Raw genomic sequence first — 6,062 nt, 5'->3', positions numbered from 1 at the left:
CAGGGAAAGCTGGAGCCTGGAAGCTGGAGGTGTGGTCGGCTACAGGTGTGTGGGCTGGGAGGCAGGCCATCCTGGCTCTATTCTGGACTTGCTGTCCCTATTTGTGCTCTCGACCTTGAATTTCCCTGCTGCCTTCTGTGCTGTGGAGAGAAGACTCCCTCATGGGCTGGGAAGGGAATGCGGCTCAGGGAACAGAATGAGCTAAAGAGCTGGGGGACGGTTGCCCTCTACCGAGTGGGGCTGGGGGCTCCTGGCCTTTGGAGCAGAGTGGGGTACCTGGGTACTTGTTTCTGGCCATGCCCTGGGATTTCCTCATATGCCCTCTCCATGCCTCAGTTTCTCTCCCTGTGCAGATATCCCTCATTGGCTTGTCTCCACAGCTGTTGAGAGGGCGTCCGTCTGTCCAGGATTGAAGGTCTGAGGATGAAAAGCCTCTACCCAATGGCAGTGTGAGGGTAACTTTCCGGGGCTGCCATCAGGGGCTCCAGGTCGCTTCTCTCCACCCCCGCCGGGCAGGAAGGGTGAGTGGTGGGAGCCACCGAGCCAACCTGAGCTCCGTCCAGCCCGTGCGTCTCAGGGCAGGGGTGGGGCCATCTGGGTCAGTGAGGCACCAGCAGGCACCAGCAGTCGAAGCAGCTAATGGGAGCCTGTGTCCTCCTTGCCTCAGGGTGGGGGAGAGGAGGGGGAAACCGAGGGATTGGGCTGGGAGGCGCCAGGGCACGCGAGGCAGGTGAACGCCAAGAGGCCAGGCTCCTGGGTGCGGTCCCCTGCTCCTGAGGCCAGAACTGGTGCCCTCCTTTCCCCTCTCCACTCTCGCCTCCTCCTTCCTTCCACACTGATCGGCAGTGTTCATCTCTGCAAGGTGCTAGGAACATGGAGATGAGTCAGAGACAGTCCCTGTCCTCAAGGAGCTTACAGTCTGGTGGGGAGACAGACTGGTGGACAGGCCCCTGACAAATAAGTACATTGAAAAGGAATGAGGGGTGGGAAGTGGATTTGGCTCAATGGATAGAGCGTCTGCCTACCACATGGGAGGGCCAGGGTTCAAACCCCGGGCCTCCTGACCCGTGTGGAGCTGGCCCACGTGCAGTGCTGATGCGCGCAAGGAGTGCCGTGCCATGCAGGGGTGTCCCCCACGTAGGGGAGCCCCATGTGCAAGGACTGCGCCCTGTGAGGAGAGCCGCCCAGCATGAAAAAAGTGCAGCCCGCCCAGGAGTGACGTTGCACACACGGAGAGCTGATAGAGCAAGATGATGCAACAAAAAGAGTCATAGGTTCCCGGTGCTGCTGACAAGAATGCAAGCAGACACAGAAGAACACACAGCGAATGGACACAGAGAGCAGACAACTCGGCGGGTGGGTAGGGTAGGGAAGGGGAGAGAAATAAATAAAAAATAAATCTTTTTTTTTTTTTAAGATTTATTTATTTACTTAATTTCCCCCCCCCCTCCCCTGGTTGTCTGTTCTTGGTGTCTATTTGCTGCGTCTTGTTTCTTTGTCCGCTTCTGTTGTCGTCAGCGGCACGGGAAGTGTGGGCGGCGCCATTCCTGGGCAGGCTGCTCTTTCTTTTCACGCTGGGCGGCTTTCCTCACGGGCGCACTCCTTGCGCGTGGGGCTCCCCCACGCGGGGGACACCCTCGCGTGGCACGGCACTCCTTGCGCGCATCAGCGCTGCACATGGCCAGCTCCACACGGGTCAAGGAGGCCCGGGGTTTGAACCGCGGACCTCCCATATGGTAGACGGACGCCCTAACCACTGGGCCAAAGTCCATTTTCCAAAAAATAAATCTTAAAAAAATAAAAAGAATGAGGGAGCAGGTGTGGCTCAGTGGTTGAGCGCCTGCTGCCCATGTACGAGGTCCTGGGTTCAATCCCTGGTACCTCCTAAAAAAAAAAAAAGGAAGCAAACCATAGCCATGGAGCACTTGAGAGGGACTAGCATTGACTCAGGGGAGCCAGGGAAGGCTTCATGGAGGGGGTGAGCTTTGTGCTGGGACTTAAGGCTGAGTAGGAGCTTGCCAGGCAGGGAGGGGGAAGGGCGTTCCTAGAAGAGGACCCACGAGAGCAAAGGCACGGAGATGCGGAACGGAGGAGCTCATCCAGGAAGAAAGTGGGGAAGGACAGGCTTTCCCAAAGCCTCGGAGAATCTGCCTGATCCTCAGGTGCTGGCTCAGGCGGACAAACTCTTCTGGGCCTCCCAGGTCCCCCACAGTGTGACCCCAGTGATTCGTGCCACCTTTCATTGGCTACTCCTCTCCTCCGCGCCTGGATGGCTCCCTGCGCCCTGATTCTGCTTCGACTCTCCTGATCCCATGCCTTTGCCCAAGCGGTCCCCTCGGCTGGCATAACCTTCTCGTCCTGTCCTCTCGTTTGCTCTTACGTCTCCTCCGAAGACCTCCCCCAGTGCTGCCCCTTCACGAAACATCCTCATACTCCTCCAAGCACGGTGACGGCTCCCCTCCCTGCTTTCAACTGCCCTGGCCAATGTGCTTTCTCAAGGGCACCGCTCTTCCACTCTTCTTCTGCCTAAACTGGTGCTGCGTGCACACACCCCCCTGTCCCTCACCAGGCACGGGACTCCCCGAGGGCAGGGGCCAGCCCTCCGCCTCCTGCTTGGCACAGGATTGGCATCCAGTGCCCGTGGGATTGAATGGAATCGACTTCAGGGAGGACCCAGGCAGAACCGATTCCGAGGTAGACTCGCCTACACCGTGCTCCATCTACCTCGTGTGAGGGACCCACCTTTGTTTTACAGATACCTGGAATTCTTGCGTAACTTCAGCGTGGCATTCCTGATTCATTACTGCAGCTTCAGCATTTCCTCTGCGCTCCTTCTGAAGGTTCCTGACCCCTCAGGAAAATAGGCCATGTGAGTTTTGCTGGGCAGGCCATTCTGATGGCTGGGTAGAGGCTTCCTAAAGTCAGGTGTTTGGAAGGACTCTGGGACGCTGTGGGCACAGCATAAAGCCCGCTAAGATGGCTTTGCAAGGTCTCCTTTGGGGGCGGGAGTTCTCTCTCTGTGCAGTGGGAAGAGGTTAGTTTACCAGACAATTTTTCTCGCATGGAGCCAAGACTGGGGCACTGTGAAATCGTGGGGCCCTTGCCTCTGGTGAAAGCTGATGGGGATAAATAAATGAGCAGAAGGGGAGTGGGGATCTGCAAAGGCAGATTGACCTTCTTGGGGCAGACCTTGGGGTAGGTGTTTTAATGGATACAATGCAATTTTTCCCATTTTAGTCATTTTCAAATGTTCAATGGCATAATTTTTTTAAAAAGTATATAGATCTTATTTTTATTTTTGATGTTTTCTAAAATATATTTTTTATTTCTTTTTAAAAGATACATAAATCACACTATGTATTACATTAAAAAATATAGGTTCCCATAACCCCACTCCCCATACTCCCCACTCTTCCCACATCAACTTCTTTCATTAGTGTGGTACAAAATACATTTTGGCGCACTGCTACACAGCATGGATTGTAGTTTACACTCTCCCCCAGTCCATTCAGTGGGTTATGACAGGATATATAATGTCCTGCATCTCTCCCTATAATACATTCAGGACAACTCCAAGTCCTGAAAATGCCCCCGTATCACACCTCCTTTTCCCTCTCCCTGCCTTCAGCAACTCCCATGGAGTGGCATAATTTTATGTACAATGTTGTACAACAATCACCACCATTCATTGCTTTTTCATTAACCCAAGCAGAAACTCATACCTGTTAATCAATAACTACTCATTCTCATACTCCCCAGCTCCTGTAACCTGTAATCTCTTTTCTGTTTCCGTTTAGTTGCTTATTTTATGCATTTCAATAAGTGAAATACATAATTTGTGTCTGACTTATTTCACTCAACGTGATGTCTTCAAGTTTCATGCATGTTGTAGTATGTAACAGAACTTTACTCCCTTTTTACGGCTGGATAATATTCCCTTGTATGGATACACTGCATTTTGTTTAATCATCCATCCATTGATGGACACACTTGGGCTGCTTGCACCTTTTGGCTATTGTGAGTGAAATAAATGAACATTGGTATATGAGGATCTGTTTGAGTTCCTGTTTTCAGTTTTTTTTTTGGGTATATATCTAGGAGTAGAAATGCTGGGTAATATGGTAATTCTATATTTAGGTTTTGAGGAATGCCAAACAGTTTTCCACAGTGGCTGCACCATTTTCCATACCCACCAGCAAGGCATGAGGGTTCCAGTTTCTCCACATCCTCACCAATACTTGTTATTTTCCATCCCTCCCTCCCTCCCTCCTTCCTTCCTTCCTTCCTCTTTCTTTTCTTTCTCTTTCTTTCTTTCAAATAGCCATCCTAGGGGGTATGAAGTGGCATCTCATTGTGATTTTGATTTGCATTTCCCTAATGACTAATGATATTGAGCATCTTTGCATGTGTTTCTTGGCCATTTGTATATCTTTGGAGAAAAGTTTAATCAAATTTTTGCCCATTTTAAAATTGGGCTGTTTATATTTTTGTTGTTGAGTTGTAGCAGTTCTTTATATATTCTGGATATTAAACTTTATCAGGTATGTGGTCTCCAAATATTTTTTCCCGTTGTGTAGGTGGTCTTTTTTCACTTTCACAATTATGTCCTTTTATGCACAAAAGTTTTTTTTTTTTTTTTTTTTTTAAATTTTTTTATTTTTTATTGACTTTGTAAAAAGTTTTTAATTTTGATGAAGTCTTTGATTCATTTTGAGTTAATTTTTGCATAAGTAGGAATCTGCATTCACTCGTTTGCATATGGACATCCAGTTTTCCCAGCATCATTTGTTGAAGAGACTATTCTTTCACCATTGAGTGGACTTGGCACCCTCTTAGATCAACTGGCCATAGCTGTATGGGTGGGCTGTGGAATCTTCCCCAGACCAATAGCGCCTTGCTGTCTCAGGACCCCAGCAGGGTGGTGGTGTGAGGCTACAGTGATTATAACTGCCCCCTACCTGCTGGAATGTTCCCCACCCATCTCTACTCCCAGGCAGATCAGGCCTTCAAGAATTACAAGAATACATCAAAAGTGAATGATCTCTAGAGACTTCTGGTTTCCTGTCTTTCGACCTTTGCCCCATTGCTCCTGGGCACTATGATCTTCCTTAGTGGCCTCTTCTGGAAGTGCAACTAGATTTGACTTGGTGTTTGGAGCCATGAGAGGACAGGCCCCTAAACCCTGGCCTTTCTGAGTTGAATGAGGCTCATGTGGTCCTTCCCAGGCAGTAACACTGGGCTAATGCTCTTGGCAGATAGTCTCCCACCTCTGCCCCCAAACCTCCAGCAATGCTTCTCCCAGAGTCTACACCTTTTTTTCAAGTGGCTCTGATCAGTGAAAATTTGCTCGCTTCCTTCAAGGCCCCTTCCTCCAAGCAGTCATTTGGTTTCCTCCCTCAGGTCTATAGTGACCCTGGGTTCTACCTGCTCAGCCTGGAGACCACTCAAATGTGCATGTGATTAATGCAATTAGGCAGCTTAAGGGTCTGGGTCAGTCCTTGCAAGTGCTTTCAAAGCTAGAACAGCCCCCTCTCCTTCCCCCATCATGGCCAACTTGTACTGGATCTGTGGCCCTTGCCGCTTAGTGCAGGGTCCCAGCCCGCCCTCGTGCGTGGCACATGTATTTCGAGGCTCACTTGGCCAGGCTAGGTGACCGTTTCAGCCCATCTCATTATGACACACCTTGCCCAGCGCAGAGAGAGGGGCAGATATTGTCCGTTTTCCTCTTGGAGTAAACCTTAGCACAACAGTCCTAATTATTAATTCTAGTTTGGTTTGATGGTGTTGGCTTTCAGGAAGGTCTTTCTCATCTCTGACCCAAATACTACCCCCAACCCGAGCTTGAAGCAATTGCCTCATGCTCTGGGGAATACCCTTCTCTGTATTAGGAATCCCTCTTTGAATAACTGAACTATGATTCAGGCCATTTATCTATCTATCTAGATGTCTATCTATCTATCTATCTATCTATCTATCTATCTATCTATCTATCTATCTATCTATCTATCTATCTATCTATCTATCTATCTCCCTTTCCCCCTCCCTACCCTGGTTGTCTGTTC

The sequence above is a fragment of the Dasypus novemcinctus genome, chromosome 20 (genome assembly GCF_030445035.2).
Source record: "Dasypus novemcinctus isolate mDasNov1 chromosome 20, mDasNov1.1.hap2, whole genome shotgun sequence".
Taxonomy (NCBI): domain Eukaryota; kingdom Metazoa; phylum Chordata; class Mammalia; order Cingulata; family Dasypodidae; genus Dasypus; species Dasypus novemcinctus.
This window is presented reverse-complemented; position numbering follows the sequence as displayed.